This window comes from Physeter macrocephalus, chromosome 4 (genome assembly GCF_002837175.3).
Source record: "Physeter macrocephalus isolate SW-GA chromosome 4, ASM283717v5, whole genome shotgun sequence".
Lineage (NCBI taxonomy): Eukaryota > Metazoa > Chordata > Mammalia > Artiodactyla > Physeteridae > Physeter > Physeter macrocephalus.
This window is the reverse complement of record NC_041217.1, coordinates 92,865,127-92,884,643: the sequence shown is the minus strand read 5'-3', so window position 1 is coordinate 92,884,643 and position 19,517 is coordinate 92,865,127. Positions and strand designations below refer to the sequence as shown.

The 19,517-nt window shown below is 35.4% G+C and overlaps 1 protein-coding gene across 1 annotated transcript in view; it reads left to right on the top strand.

Moving 5' to 3' along the window:
* Positions 1-19,517, top strand: part of LOC102985035 (hsc70-interacting protein-like) — a 101,653-nt gene that overhangs the window by 41,694 nt on the left and 40,442 nt on the right.

Here is a 19,517-nt window from a genome sequence, read left to right as displayed (position 1 = left end):
TTACATTTAGGTCTTTAATCCATTTTGAGTTTATGTTTGTGTATGGTGTTAAGGAGTGTTCTAATTTCATTCTTTTACATGTAGCTGTCCAGTTTTCCCAGCACAACTTATTGAAGAGGCTGTCTTTTCTCCATCGTATATTCTTGCCTCCTTTATCAAAGATAAGGTGACCATAGGTGCATGGGTTTACCTCTGGGCTTTCTATCCTGTTCCATTGATCTATATTTCTGTTTTTTGTGCCAGTACCATACTGTCTTGATTACTGGAGCTTTGTAGTATAGTCTGAAGTTAGGGAGTCTGATTCCTCCAGCTCCGTATTTTCCCTCAAGATTGCTTTGGCTATTCGGGGTCTTTTGTGTCTCCATACAAGTTTTAAGATTTTTTTTGTTCTAGTTCTGTGAAAAATGCCATTGGTAGTTTGATAGGGATTGCATTGAATCTGTAGATTGCTTTGTGTCGTATAGTCATTTGCACAATATTGATTCTTCCAGTCCAAGAACATGGTATATCTCTCCATGGTAAATGGGAGTGTTTCCTTAATTTCTCTTTCAGATTTTTCATCATTGGTGTATAGGAATGCAAGAGATTTCTGTGCATTAATTTTGTATCCTGCAACTTTACCAAATTCATTGATTAGCTCTAGTAGTTTTCTGGTGGCATCTTTAGGATTCTCTATGTATAGTAACATGTCGTCTGAAAACAGTGACAGTTTTACCCACGAATTTTCCAGAAGAGTCAGTTTTACCTTCCTTTAAAGCAAGTGAAACTCTAAGAATGATCTTTAAAATCAGCAATGAACCCTCAGACCGTGAACTTTTCTTATGTACCATTACAATATGCTTTTTCTTTTGAGATATTTCTGGATGGCATTGGTTATAACAGTGAGGTATTAAAGCAATTTGATTAAGTAACACCAGTCTTTATGATCCTTAGCTTCACAGCAAGAGTGGCAAGTGTTTAGGCTGAACAGACAATAAGAATCAAACTTAAAAAACCACAGCGTGATTTCAAACGTGAAGTTGCTGCTGCCGACTAATGGTTAGCCTTGCCCAACATCTGTCTTTCCTACTTCTTCTGATTCCCTTCCAACTATGGGAACCACAGGAATTGACTCCAGGCAAACAATGCCCTGGACGTGTGATGGTAATCTTTGCCACAAAATAAATGAGCTGGTCTGGAAAACCTCACTTTCAGAAGGAGACTCACTTTTGTTAATATATTCTAATCTTTTCCTGAGATACCTACTTAGTAGAACTCAGTGAGGTTGTGGACTGGGTGAAAAAGAGGAGAGATATATAATATTTCCTAGAAAATCTAGAAAAGTACATTCATCTGAATATTATTTTTTCAGTTGTTTTTGTTTCAAGTTCTTAACACAGTGCTGGAGAAAGGTTTAGCGATCTAAAAAATATATATATATATATCATTAAAAATTCAAATCTACCTTGGAAGCATAAATTCTACCGATCTCTCCTAGCTTCTCAGAGCACTTGAGGGAGCCCAGCAGCTGCAGGAGGTTGGGAGAAATAGAGCAGAGATAGACACTCTTCTGCTGGTCTCTCCTCAGCCACAGTCTCATCTCCCAACTCTGTTTTATAGTTATGGAAACAGAGGCTCTAGATATCTGAGCATCAAGATATGCAATTAATAAGTGGCAGACTCCAGATTCAAATCCAATAGACCTTAACCTCCAAAGTGTAATGTTTCTATTTCTTTATGCTGTTCTCGCATTGGAAAATGCCTTAAGGGGCGATGAGGGCAAAGAACACTAAAATGCAGTAAACAACACCAAAACCCAAATTTTCCTCATTTTGGAGTTTTCCTCAGTTGAGCCTATTTAGTCCCCAAAACTCAAAAGAATAATGAAAGGTAAGTAGAAACCACAGATTATTTAAGAGCAAATTAGGGTCAAATCAAAAACTTCAATATGACATTTTTTCACTGAGATCTTCTTCAATTATTTTTTTCTCATAGGAAAAGCACTATGCAGATGAATGTAAGAATTATGCCTATCCAGGTCTATTAGTATGTAAGTATCATGAGATCAAGGTATTTATGTTAGTTACTGATATATCATCAGTATCTGGCATGGTGTTTGTCATCTAGTAAATTATCAATAGCTATAAGTTAAATATGTGAATAAATGAAAGAGTGCCTTAATCATCATTTTTTGTACTCAAGTTCAACTTCAGATAGTTCTATCTATGGACTCATTCCCATCAAAGTTGTGGACTAATAAGGATCACACCTGGAAGTATATTAGAAAATCCTTCTTTACTAGTGGGTAAAGTCTAGAATTAATCTTGTGGCCTTCTTAGGTGCAGCATGACCTCATGATTTCCGTTTAAGCCATGCTGAGTCAGCTAAGCAGCATGTTTCTACTTTAACCTCCACTGTGTAAGTCATACCTACATGAATCCTACCCTCTGGGATCAGAAATCTCTCCTATTGCATAGAAAACAAACTGACGGTTACCAAAAGGAAGGAAGGAATAAACTAGGATTAACAGATACACACTGCTATATATAAAATAAACAACAAGATCCTACTGTATGGCACAGGGAACTATATTCAATGTCTTGTAATAACCTATAAAGAAAAAGAATCTGAAAAAGAACATACATATGCATATATAACTGAATCACTTTGCTGTATACCTGGAACTAATACAACATTATAAATCAACTATATTTCGATTAAAAGTTGTTTGTTTTGAAAAAAAAACTGTGCTATTGCATAAAGCTTTGATCTCCAGTCTATCTTTATCTTCCTTCCACAAAGGCTGGACTGATCCTGTGTTCCAGCAACTGACTGGTTTGCTACCTTGCTAGAGACACCAACCACTACACCTTACTCATCTTCTGGAACCTATTAGATAACATGCAAGGATTTATATTATTTCATGTATTTAAACTTCTTCTTAAATTGTACATTCTTCAAAAGCAATGACTTTTGCATTTTTAATCCATGTATTAAGTGCTGTGCTATCACTATAATATACGTCCAACAAATGCTTGTTCATGGACTAAACACTGATTGCACTAGCAATTTTCCTCTGATATACAATATGATAAAACTGAGAATTTAATATTTCAGTATAGTAATTCAAAATAACCATAATAAATTTGACATTGGTATTTCTGATTTCAACCTATGTGTTTTAAAAAACAATATCATAATTTTATTTAACCTAGTACCCACTGCTCATAATACTATTTTCTTATCAAAGACATCCATTTGAGAACTATTCAGCAGGCAATTTAGTTTACATAAGTAGCCTTAATACAGTTCTGAATAAAGCAATTCATATGATCAATTCCTTAATCCTCATAAAATGTGCTCAGAAAAAAAGGAAGAAAAAATAAAATTTCAAAAGGACTTCTCTGATGTGTAAAATTTAGAAAGCTATTAACTCAACAGCTACTTTTTTTGTTTGTTTGTTTTGTTTTTGTTTTTTGCGGTACGCAGGCCTCTCACTGTTGTGGCCTCTCTCATTGCAGAGCACAGGCTCCGGACGCGCAGGCTCAGCCGCCATGGCTCACGGGCCCAGCCGCTCCGCGGCATGTGGGATCCTCCCGGACCAGGGCACGAACCCGTGTCCCCTGCATCGGCAGGAGGACTCTCAACCACTGCGCCACTAGGGAAGCCCTCAACAGCTACTTTTTAAACACAACTCAACAAATACTTATTAAACATCTTTGAAGTGCCTAATATAGCATTAACTCCTGTGAAGGCGATAAATGAGTTAAAAAGAAATGATTTCTACCTCTGTAGTGCTTAGGCACCGTTTGTGTAGTATATATATCTAACTTTAAGATAACAATATTTGTACCTACTTTAGTCAGCTCATACTGCAATAACAAATAACCATAGACTGAGTGGCTTAAATAACAAACATTTATTTCTCACAGTTCTGGAGGCTGAGAAGTTCAAGATTAAGGTGCCAGCCCATTTGATTTTTGGTGAGAGCCTTCTTCCTGGTTTGTGGATGGCTCTCTTCTCAATGTATCCTCATATGGCAGAGAGAGAGAAAGGAAGCAAGTTCTCTTGTGTCTCTTTTTCTAAGAGGACTAATCCCATTATGAGAGCTCCACTCTCATGACCTAATCACCCCCCAAAGGCTGCATCTCCATCACAGTAGGGATTAGGGTTTCAAAACATGATTTTGAGGGACACAAACTTTCAGTCCATAGCAGTACACCAATTAAAGTTTCAGATAAATAAGAGTTCAGTATAGACTGGAGAAGATTCTTCCTGTGAACATAGGAATTAACCCTAAGCGTTTTGAGGTGAATATAAATAGAGTTCGGGAGATTATTTAATCATGGAGAACAGGAACACTAGCACATATACAAGGAATGGAAAGTTGGATATTTTCTGAAAAGGAGTCAATACAGATTGTAGTGCAGTTCAAATGATGTCAATGTTGCTGTGTTGTCTCTGTTGAAAGTGCATCTTAAGAGAGAGGGGGTGGAGGTGGAGATTGATTAGCAAAAACACAGTACTTACTAGACACATAATGCATCTTCCAAAAAGGTGTATTTTATGAGCCAAGAATTAAGCAGGAAATAGGTTGAAAAGAGTTTAATAAAAGAATTGTCTACAGGAGTGTGAGAGTTTAAGGAACAAAAAAAAGGTTGGGGGCTTCCCTGGTGGCGCAGTGGTTGAGAGTCCGCCTGCCGATGCATGGGACGCGGGTTCGTGCCCTGGTCCGGGAGGATCCCACATGCCGCGGAGCGGCTGGGCCCGTGAGCCATGGCCGCTGAGCCTGTGCGTCCGGAGCCTGCGCTCCGCAATGGGAGAGGCCACAACGGTGAGAGGCCCGCATACCGGGAAAAAAAAAAAAAAAAAAAGGTTGGTGAACTATCCAGGTACTAGCAACGATGGGAAGCCATTACCACCCCTAAACCTAATATGGCAAGGGGAGGGAATGCTGTTACTGTTATGAAAACCCAGTGAGAAATGTAGCCTTAGAAGAGGACCTCCAGATGGAAGTCACAAATAGAAGAATGAAGCTACTGGAAAAGCCACTACCTGACCAGGACTGGGGTAGCTTTAAGTTCACAGATCACTTCTCTTTCTCTCCCTCTTCCATCTTCTATTGTTTCCTCTTGTTAAACCAGTGGTTCTCAACAGAGGCAATTTTGCCCCCTGCCCCAGGATGTTTGGCAATGTCTGGAGACATTTGTGATTGCCATTACTGAAGGACACGTTATGACATCTAGTGGGTAGAGGCCAATGGTACTGCTAAATATCTTACAATAGGCAGGACAGACCCCCGCACAACAAAAAATTATCCAGCTCCAAATGTCAGCAGTGTCCAGGTTGAGAAACTCTGTTGAAATAACTAAATTTAGTTGGAAGCCAAAGGGTAAAGAGGCTGATTGATACATTCCATTGGCATCAACCTTTTGGGACACAGAGTAGTGTAGAGAAGGGCAGAGAAAGAATATGTGGGTGGAGAGCTGTCAAAGAGAGCATATTGAGCAAAATAAGTTCAATTTTTTTCTATGTATTTGCTTTCAAAATACTCAGCTAGCTTGATATAAATATGATAACGTGTTTAAAAGTTTTGCTATATGATGTAATAGGCCATTTGTTGCAACATCTTGTAATTTAACATGTCAGTTTTAAAAGAGAATTAGTTTTAAAAGATAATTGATTTATCTTTAAGTTACAAAAGCCTTAACCTTGTAGTCAGGACAAAATAAGTGGAAAAAACTATAAAATATACTTAAGGAAATGGGTCAATCAATAGCTTACTGAATTGTTCCAACTCAGAAAATACATGTAATATATTTAATTATTGAATTTAATTTCACATCGAGGAATAACTGTGTACCTGATATTTTCCCTTCAAATAGCATACTTGCTTAACTATAGAGGGAAAAACATATAGAAAGATGAAGTCATGTTTCCAAACCAAATCAAAGTGGCTTATAGCAGTACTGGAAGAGGGCCTTTACTTTGTCTTTTATTACAAATGTAATTCTCAATTCCTTTCCTCCCTACTACTTAAATCAAAATTATATGATGGTCTTTATTATGAGGTTGTTTTAAATTTTATTTTTCTATGTTGTGTCCAAGTGATACTAAAATAAAATGAAATATTAGGGCTTCCCTGGTGGCGCAGTGGTTGAGAGTCTGCCTGCCGATGCAGGGGACACGGGTTCGTGCCCCGGTCTGGGAAGATCCCACATGCCGCGGAGAGGCTGGGCCCGTGAGCCATGGCCGCTGGGCCTGCGCATCCGGAGCCTGTGCTCCGCAACGGGAGAGGCCATAACAGTGAGAGGCCCGTGTACCGCAAAAAAAAAAAAAAAAAAAGAAATATTAATTATCTTCACTTTTTTTACATCAAATATTTGGAATACATCTAGATATAGGGCAACATGCTTCATTGATCAAGGGCTTTCCTTCACTTGCAGATATTTAGAATCGTGTATAAGGTCATTGTGTGTCTAGAACGCCATCAGAATCAGAATTTTAACTAGCATATAAAGAAGTGATAACATAATTTCCGAAAATGCATTTAAAAATTTAGTTCAGAAGCTCAATATTTCACTGGCAAGTGATTGATGTAAAATACAACTTTTGCAACAAAACAACTGTTGTGTGGCTAAAAAAGCATTTCTAGTAGTCTAAGCCAATCAACTTTATAATATACAGTTCAGACTGTATATTATAACTTTTTAATATACAGTTCAGACTGCTTTATAGCCAGCAATTCTTTCATATATATTTAAATTTCAAGAGGTTAACTGTTTGACTGCACCTTCATCTCAGCTCTGATAACTGAAGTAGGTGGTACTGAGCCCAGCAACTCACTCATTACAGCCCTGAAATGATTTATTTTATACCCTTAAAACAAACTCTTCCAGCTCCTCAACTGTGGTTTACCATGTGTGAATGCAGCCTCTATGAATGACTAGTGACTACATAATTTAGTTGCAAAAGAATAACCATTATGACATTCAGATCCTTATCATTATGTTGCATTTCCTGTGCTTATTTCACAGTAGTTGGTAGACCTGCTCTTATAACAGCTCAACAAAATAAAACCTTCAAAGTATCAATCATAAAACCCCATATTTGGTTTCGTGTGTGGAGTTTTTAGACGTTTATTAGAAATCCTTAGCTTTTGCAAGTAACACATAGAGTTAGCCTCATGTATAATTGTTAATTAGATAAAATGTCTTCAGTGTCTTCATACTACACTAGCAGCTCATTTTGCTCCTGTCTCCACAGTCCAGATGAAACACTTTTGCTTGCATACCATGTAAAAAACTTTTGAAATACTATGTACCCTCTTGCTCATTTTAAATTTGATAAAAAATGACTATAATTTTAAAGAGTAGGGAAGGGTATGTTTTCCTGACTATTATATATTATAAACTTTAGTGCTTTAATTGTATTTTATTGTAACCTCAGAGTAACAAATTTAACTCATTCAATTTATGGGAAATGTTACCATATAATCGAGTTGACAAAGTCAGTCCTCATTGTCAAATCAATTTTGTTTTTTTGTCAGAAAGAACCAGACTTTATTTTTTACATTATAATATATATATTCATATGTAAACCTCCTCACTTTTGAATTTCAGTCCTAAGATAGACAATTAATGGAGAAAGTGAGTAATGGCGTGGAACCTTGCCTGGAGTGGGTCACAGGGATAAAATTGGACATAGACCCCATGAAGCTCTCTTTGCCTGGCTTTTACTGAGAAACACATTCCTTTGTTTGATGCCCTGGAGAGTTTTGGACCCTGGGCTGAAAAGATTCTCCATGGGAGGGAATATGCCTTCTTTTTTAATGTCGTAGCATGGCAATTGTAAAAAGGGAGCTGAGACAGGAGAGTTGGCAGACTAGAAATGCTTTCTTAGGAAGAGCAATAATAGGAAAGAATAACATGGAAGTTGAGGATTTGAATATTCATTCCTTTAATGATCCTGATGCCCACCATACTCACTGAGAAGCTTTCACGTATCCTTGGGAGTGTTTATACCCAAGTTTGTAGACCACTATAGTAGATCAATGGTCTTTGATTTTCCTAGTTCAAAAAACATATATTTATACATATATAACAGGTATATTTCCTAATCTTGATCAATTGGAAAATTATTTATTTACTATTATTATCTAAGTTTCAGGTGTGAAATCGAAAAAATCAATTGTTAAATCTTAAAAATACACATTCAATATACATTGATGTAATGGACATTGTTCTAGTTGCTTGGGTTATATCATTGTGGTAGACTATACTGTTATTTTCAGTTATTCCACTCCTCCTGTGTAAGAGAATTGTCCACGCTCAGACTTATCATGAATTCCTGTAAGTTCCTCATTCCATTGTCATATGATGCATTCTGGCAAAGCATAGTGAGTGAGCCCATTATGTGTCTCATCCAAGGAGAAGCTTTAAAAGCTTTGCTAAATGTCTTGGCCACGTGCTCTGGTTCTACAATAAGCACATCCCAGAGGATGGTTACACCTTCCCTATATCTCCTCAACCTGGCCTGAGAAGTTACAGACAGCTCAGCAGAACCCAGCAGGATCCAGCAGAGCCTTGGATGACTCACAGCCTTGAATAAAAAAATAAATGTTTTTGTAGATGGCACTGAGAGTTGTTAGTTACGCAACATTTATTGCAACAGAAATTTACTAAGAGAACCAATGAACAAAATAAACAATATTCTTACTCTCAGGGAGGTTACAGTCTATATATGCTTAGTATATAAAAGAAAATAATATTTGACCAGTATGTGGTCAAATATGACAACTTAAGTATTTATTCCTATTCTTTTTAGTTTGTGTTTTTTTAAAAAAACTTCCTTTGATTGGTGTTTTTCAAAGTTGTGGGAAACAAAAGCAATACGTGCATAAGGCACTTATGACAAAATTTACACTTTTGATTTCCTTGTCCTGATCCTAATTCCACTTGAAGCAATAATAGCAAATGAAATATGTTGTCGTTAAATGAATTAATTCATCTTGCAATGAAGAAAAGAATCTATTTGGAGAAAGAAGCTTGAATTGTGCATAAAACCCTTAATGTAAACCTAAATTGTGAATGAAATCATTAGGCTGAATGAAAATTTTTATAATGTCCTATGCAATGTCATCTCTTAGAGAGTGAGGTTGTTTAAACCTTATTCCAGAATTTTCCCTCTTCCCGTGGACATTTACTTCTCCTGTGTGCCAAAACCCCTTCATTCAATTCACACTTATTGGGTGTTGTTGATATACTGCCACCATTCCTATAGGGCCTTTCTCCTCCTGGAATCACAAGTATCAAGGAGGTTTAAATGTTTTATGTTTCCTTCTTAACATATATTTCCTCTCTTTTACAACGGGTTTTATGAAGTTAATGCCTCAATCCTAATACCAGAAATTTCACGAATAATTCATTCAAAATGAGTATTACCATGTGTGTGGCACTGACATCAGCATGGCTGACACAGAAAAAAAGAAGAGGTGGGGGGAGGGAGAAGGCAAGAAGGGTTCTTGCTTTTACACTGCTTACATTCTAGAAGTCAAGGGAAAAGATGATTAAATAAGTTTTTAAAATTCTATACACACACACATATAGATAATAATAAGTTGAAGTATTTTTTGTTTTTTTTTTTACGGTATGCGGGCCTCTCACTGTTGTGGCCTCTCCCGTTGCGGAGCACAGGCTCCGGACGCGCAGGCTCAGCGGCCATGGCTCACGGGCCCAGCCGCTCCGCGGCATGTGGGATCTTCCCGGACTGGGGCACGAAATTGGCAGCTGGACTCTCAACCACTGCGCCACCAGGGAAGCCTTAAGTTGAAGTTTTTAATTGATTTGTTGGCAAAGGCTTTGCTGAGAAAGTGATAAATAAGTGCCCAAATGCTGTGAGGCAGCAAGCCTTGCAGACTTCTAGAGGAAATGAATTTTGAGCAGAGGAAACAGCATGTATAAAGAGAGGCTCTGCTGTGGGAGCACATCTGGCAGAATAGAAACAGAAAGGAATGAGCAAGGGAAAGGGCAGATGACTTAGAGGGAGAACAAGGGGCTAAATCACATTGGGTCTCAAAGGCCCTTGTAAGCGTTTGGCTACAACCAGAGGCCGATGGAGGGTTTTAAATAGGGAAGTGGCATCATCTGACTTCTTTTTAACTTAGTAACTTTGATCTCGGTGTTGAGAAAACACTGAAGGGCAGGAAGGCAGCCGAAGCAGAGACCAGTTAGGGGGAGCTGAATAGTGGTGAGAGATGCCTTCCTGGCCTGGTCCAGGAAGGTATCAGAGTCCATGACATACTATTCCTTGAAAGTGGTCATATTTTATACTCTCTCTTTGTGGACATGTAATTGTCATCTCAGAGATAGGCGAGTGGGATAGATGAGAGATTTGCTGTAAAATCATTTGCTGTAAAACAAACACAAAATTGAAACAAATAAAATCTCCACTAGAGGGTTTAAGGGCCCATAATAGAAACATAGGATAAACCATTCGTTCAAACTAAGTAAGAAACTTTGCTTGGTTTAGACACAGAAAATACATACTGATAAAGTTTCTTAAATTAACAATATTCTTAGAAGTTTAGTTTATGGCCCTGCCTTACACAACTAAAAAGGTCATTGAAAATGCACATTAGCAAGAGGTCTCTCAGTGAAAGGTGTGAAAGAAAATGTCAGTGTTATAATGCTATATTTTTGGATACTTTGTACAGATTTAACTATAGTAATAGATTATTTTCCTTAAACTTTTAGCATATATAGGTGTTCAATAACAATACAGAACTTAGTTTATTAACTTTATTTTAATCATATCAGAAAGTGTGTATTCTGCTATAACTTTTTTCTTTTTCCTTTTTTTTTAATTTGGGTATAGTTGTTTTACAACATTGTGTTAGTTTCTACTGTGCAGCGAAATGGAGTTCCTTGTGCTATTCAGCAGGTTCTTATTAGTTATCTATTTTATACATATTAGTGTATATATGTCAATCCCAATCTCCCAACTTTTTTCTTATACTTCATTTTATGTTTGTAAGCTGCGGCCTGTTGATCTATTATGTATTATAGATGAGGTTCATTTATTTTTACTGTTGTTTTGTCTCACTATGTATATTTTTCCAGTCTCAGGTTGACAGATAGTTTGAGTTGTTTCCAATGTTTTGGTATTATCAACTAGTCTGTAAATACTCCTGTATGTGTCTCCTGGAACATAATGCTGGAGGATGTCATGGTGTTTTTCTAGAACTGAAATTGTTTGAATGTAAGACATCTACATCTTCAACTTTACAAAATCATGCCAAATTGTTTTTCAAAGTGGGGGCACTGGTTACACTCCTGTTATTCACATGCTTATGAATACACAATATTAGCTGGTCTTTCCATTTTCCCCCATACAAGTATGTATAAGATGATATCAATTGTGGTTTAATTAGAAATTCCATGATTATGCTTATTAGGCATGTGCTTCTTCTTGCATGTAAATATTTTACTTTTAGGAGTTGCTTGCATTTTATCATATTGATTTGTCCCTCAGTTTGTTTCTTTGTATGTTCTGAACATTAATCCATTGTTGGTTATGTAGTCTGTAGTTGACACCTCCTAGGTTACATCTTGCATTTTTCTCTTAATGTTTTAAAAACTGTAACATGTATAATGATAGCTCTTTTCTGTTCCCCAAGGATATTTATATTAGATATAATAATATTGGAAGGATATTATTTTGACTTTTTAAGGAAGAAGAAATCCACTTAGAGGATAAAAGAGACTTCCAAAGTCAGTCAGAATTGTTTTGAAATCCAAATTATGTCCTATGTCATGCTTTTTGTCATGCTTCAGAACATGTCATTTTTAGAGCACTTCCTTTTAGAATAAATATGTTTTCTTTATGAAGGTTGGATCCAACTGGTTTTTTTTTTAACTTCTTGGAATATATGACATATTAATTGAGTCAACTCTAGATTTTGGATTATGGTGTCCTTAGTTACTTCCTATTGGCACTCAAGCAAGTAAAATCATTAACTTTGCTTACAGCCAAAACACATTAGACCAGTAAAGTCTGTACTTACAGGTGTAATACAAAACTAAAATATCATATAATTTTAATGGTCATTTTATTTGTGTTAGAGATAAGGAGGTAAAATCCAATTTTAATCTTTTAGAATGTTGTAAATACCATGAAAATTGGATAATCATTCATTCCAGGTACTATCCAATAATCCATTATTTAGTGTAGTATTTCTGTGCAAAATGAATAAAGACTGTGTATAAACTAAGTTGACTCATGTAGCACAAAGAATGTTTACTTTTACCCCAAACTTCTGCGTTTTAATAGAAAATAGATTAAAAGACCAATGAAACATTTTTCTATTAATGAAAATATTATTTTAAACAAAAAGAGATGGAACCGTACATTATAACTAAGCTCTTTATGCTGAAGTTTATTATATATTTTAAATCAAACCAAAAAGTTTAAGAATTTGTACCAGTGTTTGGTCAACCTCAGAGCTCACATATTTTTAATAAAACCCTCTGTTGTGTGTTTACAATTGTTTATGTGGCTTTTTCATATGGTCAGCAGCTGGGAGTTATGCAACATCAAGACCGTGAAATGTTCTACATAATTCCCAATGCTCTCCTTATGCAAAATCATAATAGTAGCAGAGTTATGAATTTGAGCCTTAGATAAATAATATATTTTAATGCACTCTGAGAGAAATGACCTTAGTGTTCTACAACAATACCAAAACACCTGAGGAACTCACCAAAGCTATAAAACTGAGTGTCTGAAAGTGCAAATGTTGGTGCAAAGTGATACGGGATGCCTATTATCACTGTAGGCTGTATGGAAAAGCATGCATTTTGGAAATTGACTTGAGTTTGTATCTTAATTCTCCCTCTTACTAGCTGTGTAGTTTATTTTAACCTGTAAAATAGGACATTTCACTAGTCTAGGTTAGGCTACAGTAACAAAAACCCTGAAAACCTGAGTAGTTTATAAAAAATTACTCAGGCCATGTGTCTGTCATGAATTGACAGACTTCATCATATCTGCTCACTCTGTGACACAGCCTGATAGAGAAACCACTGTCTCAAAAGTTGTGATTAACTGAAGCAGAGGGAAAGAGCTCCCACAAATAAATAATTCAGTCAAGAAGTAACCGGCGCTCACTATACGGTCCCACCCAGTTGTGGTAGAGTCTGAAAGAGCAGTCTTATCATCTACCTGCAAAACAAAGACCCAGAAATACTAGATGCAGCATAAAAGATCACCACAGTGTTGTCAGGAATTCACTAATAATCTGCATAAAACTTCTGGCATAGTGTTTATTAAATGCAATGGTAGATATCTGGAAGCATTCTTCATTAGGTTATTACCAAGCACGCAATATTGGCATTAGGGAGAAAAGATAAAATGACATCATCTAGGAATAGCGTTTGTTTATACTTTATAGTCCATCTTAAGTTTCTTTGGTGAACATATTTTTAAAATATAGAGTCTTTTTTCATTTTAGAATATTTAAAATGGCATTATCATCATCACAATTATCCAGCTAATAATGAAAACTAGAAGTTCAGTCTGAAAATCAGAGGACTTATGTTTTCAGATACTCTTTGGATCTTTTCTAAATGTAATAAACATGGCAGGAAAATTTTTTCATAAAGCAACATTTTAATGAATAATTCAAATGAAGAGAATCAAACAATAAATTTTATGGTTCAACCCTTTAATGTTTTTGAGGTAACTAGACCCAGAAAATTAATTTTTTTTCCCCAAGGCCATACAATTATTTGCTGGCGGGGGTTGGGAAATTGTCTCCTTCATATCTTCTCACCCTGTTGTTGGTGGAACAGCTAGACAAACATGTTCTGATTTCTAAAAGTTTAGTGTTTTCTAGATCGTTCCTCACAGAATAGTATGTATAACATTTAAATTCCTATAATGAGTGAAGAAAATTTACTGCTACATCTCCAAACCTCTGCACGACTATGAAAAGCACAGTTTAATTCCATTTGTATTCAGGGAATATTTATCATAAAAAATTGTAGATTTATATCAGAAAGTAAGAGTCTCGAAAGAGATCAAGACAAGAAAAAAAAATTTGTAACTATGAAAAAAATGAGTCTTGAGAAAACATTGTGTTCCAATCTTGACCTCCAGATAGATGAGTGACTCATAATACAAAAAGATAATTGCATATTATCTATAAGTTACTTAGAATACAGGTTTGTATTACTATAAATCAGACATTATAACCCAATTCTAAGTTATCAAACTTCATCACACAAGTAACTGATTGATTTCTGTTTATTTATTTATTTATTTATTAACTATAATCCCCGTGCTGTACATTACATCCTCAACACTTATTTATCTTATGACTGGAAGTTTGTACCTTAGACTTTTAAAATTATACCCTAAAACCGCCCCCCAAAAGGGAAGTGAATATATCTTTTTGAGGCATTTTATTTAGAGACAAGGAATTATATTACCTTCTTGCTGAAAAGGGGATTTAACAACCTTAACCATATCTGATACTTATCTAAATGTGAAGGCTTGCTTACCACTTACCTTAAACGTACAAATCTCTGTAAACTTAGGGTGAATATATATATAAGTTTAAAAATACAAAAAAACATATCTACTGATTCTTCAATAAAATTATAATCCAACGAATTTTAAGAAACTTCAAAAAATATATATATATATAGTATTTGGGAGATTTTCTTAAGCCAGTTATTTTCATTCACACTTCTAGAATAAATTCAGAACAGAGTTTCTTTTTCATGGGGAAGATTTATTTTTTTCATTCTCCTGTCTTGGATAACTGACCCAACCTGGATCAAATATATTACATTCCAACCTTTGTCATACAATATTACTCTGGCAAGGTTAACTGGCACAGACTTTACCAGGATCAGAAACTGATTCTTAATCCCTCTTGAGGGACAAAGCTGGGTGATATGATTTGCAACATAAATAGAGACAGACCAACTCTGTGATCAGTACTCTTAGCCACTCTACTTTATTGCATCTCACTTGAAACTAAGGCACTACCAAGTATCAGGAAGGGAATGAAACTACAAATTATGTCAGGAGGCAGGTGAGTGTTTATTATCCTGACATCTGAAATCTGGGAACAGAAATTCTTATCATTTAGTTATTATAAAACAGATGTAAAGTTGCTTACTGTAATGTAATAATCAATAATTCAAAACTAAGTTAAAAAAAGAAAAATAATAATCTAAAGCTAACATCATGCTTCATAATGGAAGACTGACAGCATTCCTCATTAAATGAGGGTAAGGCAAGGATGTCAGTCCTCACCACTCGTTCAACATGGCAGTTAATGAGGAAAGAAAAGGAAATAAAAGGCATATAAATAGGAAAGGAATATATAAACTTTCTCTATTTGCAGATGACATTGTAATCTACATAGAAAATTCCAGGAATCTACTAGTCAATCAACCAACCTATTCTATAGAAACCAACCTATTCTATACAGTAGCAAATAACATGGAAACCAAAATTAAAACCAGTACCATTTATAATCACTCAAAAATCAAAATACATAAGTATAAATTTAACAAAACATGTACAGTATTTGTATACTGAAAATTTCAAAGCACTGAAGAGACATAATCATTTTAATAATCCGGAAAACTGAACATAGTAAGGATGTTGATCACCAGATTAATCTATAGATTTAACACAAACCTATCAAAATTCCAGTAATATATTTACACGTATTTCTAAATTTACACATTCTTTGGGATTTATAAGGTTTAATTTTCAAAAATATAAGTGCATTAAGAAGCATAATCTTTAATGGAACTTGGGGTAAATTACTTTGTAACCAAAGAATGCTCATAGTTGAGGACCTTTAAAGCCTTGTACATCTGCGTTTGCAATTTGGGATCCCAGAGTCACAGAATATAGCATAACATTTTATTTTATACAATAAGTAAAACAATTCATATAAAACATAAAGATGGGCAACTTATGTTATTCTACTTAAGTGAGAGCATCATGAAGGAGCAATAGGAGATGTGATGGCCAGCCTCTCCAAGACAAATAAAAGAAATAAATGAAATATTTAGAAAAATCTTGTCAATTCTAAAATGATTCTTATCACGTGTTCGCCCAAACTGAATGAGGAGAACAGAATATATTATTATGTGAAGGTAATAGTTCACTAAAAGACAGAATTAAATAAAGTCATGAGATGTGTTTTTTATATAGAAAACAACCAAAAAAATTTACAGTGACCAAGAAAATGCTCCTCCTCAGACTGATTACTTCCCTTTGGTTGCATTTCAGTTCCCATGTGACATGTGGCATTTTTATCTTGACACATTACAGTCTTAAACCTATGACCTTCCAGAGAGTTTAGTGCAGTCAGAATTTATTGCCACAAAGATAAGAGGATAATTTAGTTTTTCAAATACAGTTTGGATAAATGTCGAGGCAACCTATCACCAACCCAAAATCTCAAATGGACAGCATCTTCAGAAAGTTCCACTCTCATGATATAAAAAGTAAGACCATCTGTGATCAGTATTTGATGAGTAAGAGAATCTTTTTGCCTGAAATATTTTTTCTATTTATAAATTCCACAGAGTGAATTTAATTGGGCTGTAAAAATCCAATGACTCTTAATATTTCAAAACTTATTAAAACGTAGAGAATTGTGAATTCGTCACTGGGCAAATTTTTTGTTTGTTTGTTTACCCCCCATTTCTTTCTACTGCTCTTCAAATGACTAGTTAATGGAAGCTAGCAAAAGAGAGCTTATATTTATCTCTATAATAGCAAATAGCTAGTTAATGAACAACAGAACAAAGAATTAAATATGACTCTAAACTTTAAAATAAATAATGAAGGAGGTTAGTAAGTAGAGCTAATAAATTAAGATTACTAGCTGAGGTTCAGGTCACGGAGGTTAAGGTCACTCATACATTCTTCAATCTAAGGAGAGTAGGATTAGTAGCTTGAGAACAGAGGCTTTGGAAAAAGAAATATCTGGGTTTGAGTTGTATCTCTGCCATTCACTTTCCGTGAACATGGATAATTCATCTTACATCTCCAAGTCTCAGTTTCCCGAGCTGTAAAAGTGCATGATAAATAAGACCAATTTCATAGAGATGTTGTCAGATCTTAAGTGGCTTAATCTATTATAGTTTTTTTTTTTAAATACCTAGCACAAAATAATTATTCAATAAATCTTAGCTGTTTTGAGTCCTGCATACTCCCCAGGAGTTTAGAAAAATGTGGATTCCTTAAAGACAGTGAATACCCTCTAGTTAGTCCACTTCTATAGACTGACACCTAATTCGATGGCTTCTGGGAAAAAATAATTAAGGAGAATAAAACACTGATGATTTTATTAAGACGTTAACCTGTTTATGTGCTGACCTGAGTTCATTTGTTCAAAAATATTCGTTTACAGTTATACAGCTATGACATTAATGGTTTTTCTATAAGCAAATTGGTAGTGGAACTGAACATAGTATGGGATTAATGTTGTTTTTGCTAGACAATAAAAATTATCATGGACCTAATCGTATTATCAAAATTAGTACCTGCTTTTTATGGAAAATTTGAAGTGCAGAAAGGAGAAAATTGGATGAATTTACTATAGTTTATGGCCTGCTGGGTTTTGTTTTTACATTTTTTTCATGAGCACTTTCTCATGTCATTAAATTGTCAACAAAATCCTCACTTTTAATGGCCATATAATGAGTCCAATGAATTCTGAAAACTATTTACAAGTTGCTTAGTCTCTTTGAATCTTAGTTTCCCTGTCTGCAGCATGGTGATGATAACAGCCACCCCAAAGGCTTATTGTGGGGACTAATGAGGCAGTGCTTGTGAAAAAGCTGGAATGGTAAGCTAGAATGCACTATACAAATGTTAGTTAGTATTAGCTCTATTAAGCCAATAAGGGGAAAAAAGCCTGATGAGGTGAATATTGGCAGAAAAAGAAAAGCTTTGACTGCTATTTGATAGTGATTTTCTATTTCAAGAGGAGGAATGGGTTTTATTGTCTCTCCCTTTTTTTTAACTTATGATTAATATTGCTACCATATAATTAGAATAAATCCTCCAGAAAGAGGTAGAAGGAAAGTCAAAATCTGCAAGTAGGCAGAGAATAAGAAGTAGGAAGATTTACCTCAAGTGGCCACCACCATTTTAAGGGTTAAAAAATATTAAATTGGATTCATGCAACTATTTTAAAATCTTCATACTTGTATTTTTAATTTTTTGAATGTTTTGAGATGTATTTTGCTTTAGAGAGCATCAAAAATTGTGGTCCATGCTCCATTCTACCCTTACTCCCTCATTTCTTTGTTTTTAATAAATCCAAGTATTCAAAAGTATCTATTATATTTGGGGGGGAAGATTTTAATTTTATAAATATGGGTGAATGTTCTAATAACATTCTAATGTTCTAATAATAATGTTTTTGTTACTCTCAAAAAAAAATCTCTTGATAGTGTTCCTGTCGCAGTAAAATATAGAAAAACGTTTGGGTGGTTTTTGGTCTACTGCTTCTTGGGAGGTTATGCTTCAAAAAGTTGAAATATGTCAGAGAGCCACACACCCAGTTTTATTGTTAAGCACAACAATCTACTTTATCTTAGTAAAGTTCAACATGATGAAAAGCAATTCTTATGTACAAAAAGAAAATCATAAATATGCATTGGGCTGAATGCTAAAAGACTTGAGTTCTACCACCGATTCTGCTGGTTCTGCTACCAGTTTGGGCAATGACCAATAGCAAGCAAGTATAAAAGGCTTTTGTTTATAATGCAAATCAAATCCCATCTCATGCATACAAAGGTGTTTTGCATTCATCTGTCATTTCAACCGGAATTATTGCAAAGTTTTTCCTCTCTCTCTACCTCCAGGATATAGCATTTTTTTTTCCGATTTATATGGTCCTCATTGAACTCCTCTAAATCTTCCCTGTGTTTATTTTTATTTTTATTTTTTTTATTTTTTTATTTTTTTCCGTACGCGGGCCTCTCACTGTTGTGGCCTCTTCCGTTGCAGAGCACAGGCTCCGGACGCGCAGGCTCAGCGGCCGTGGCTCATGGTCCCAGCCGCTCCGCGGCATGTGGGATCCTCCCGGACCGGGGCACGAACCCGCGTCCCCTGCATCGGCAGGCGGATTCTCAACCACTGCGCCACCAGGGAAGCCCCTTCCCTGTGTTTATTATATCACCACCATCCTTTCTTTTTTCAAACCTCCTTTCTTCTTTTAAAGAGACATAAAAATATATTACAAATATAAGCTGGAATTAGCTTCATGTCCTGAAATTACAACTTGGCTCTCATGAAGGCCACTGAGAGTACCTCAACATTTCTCTGCAGTTTGTGTAGAAAAATCATGGTGAAAGATAAAGAATACTTTTTTCCTCCTTTTCTGAATATTTTAGAAGAAAAAACTAAGGGATGATATGTGAACAGAAAGAACGTTATTTGAATATCACATTGTTTACATTCCATTTGGGGAAATATGACCTATAGAGGGCAAA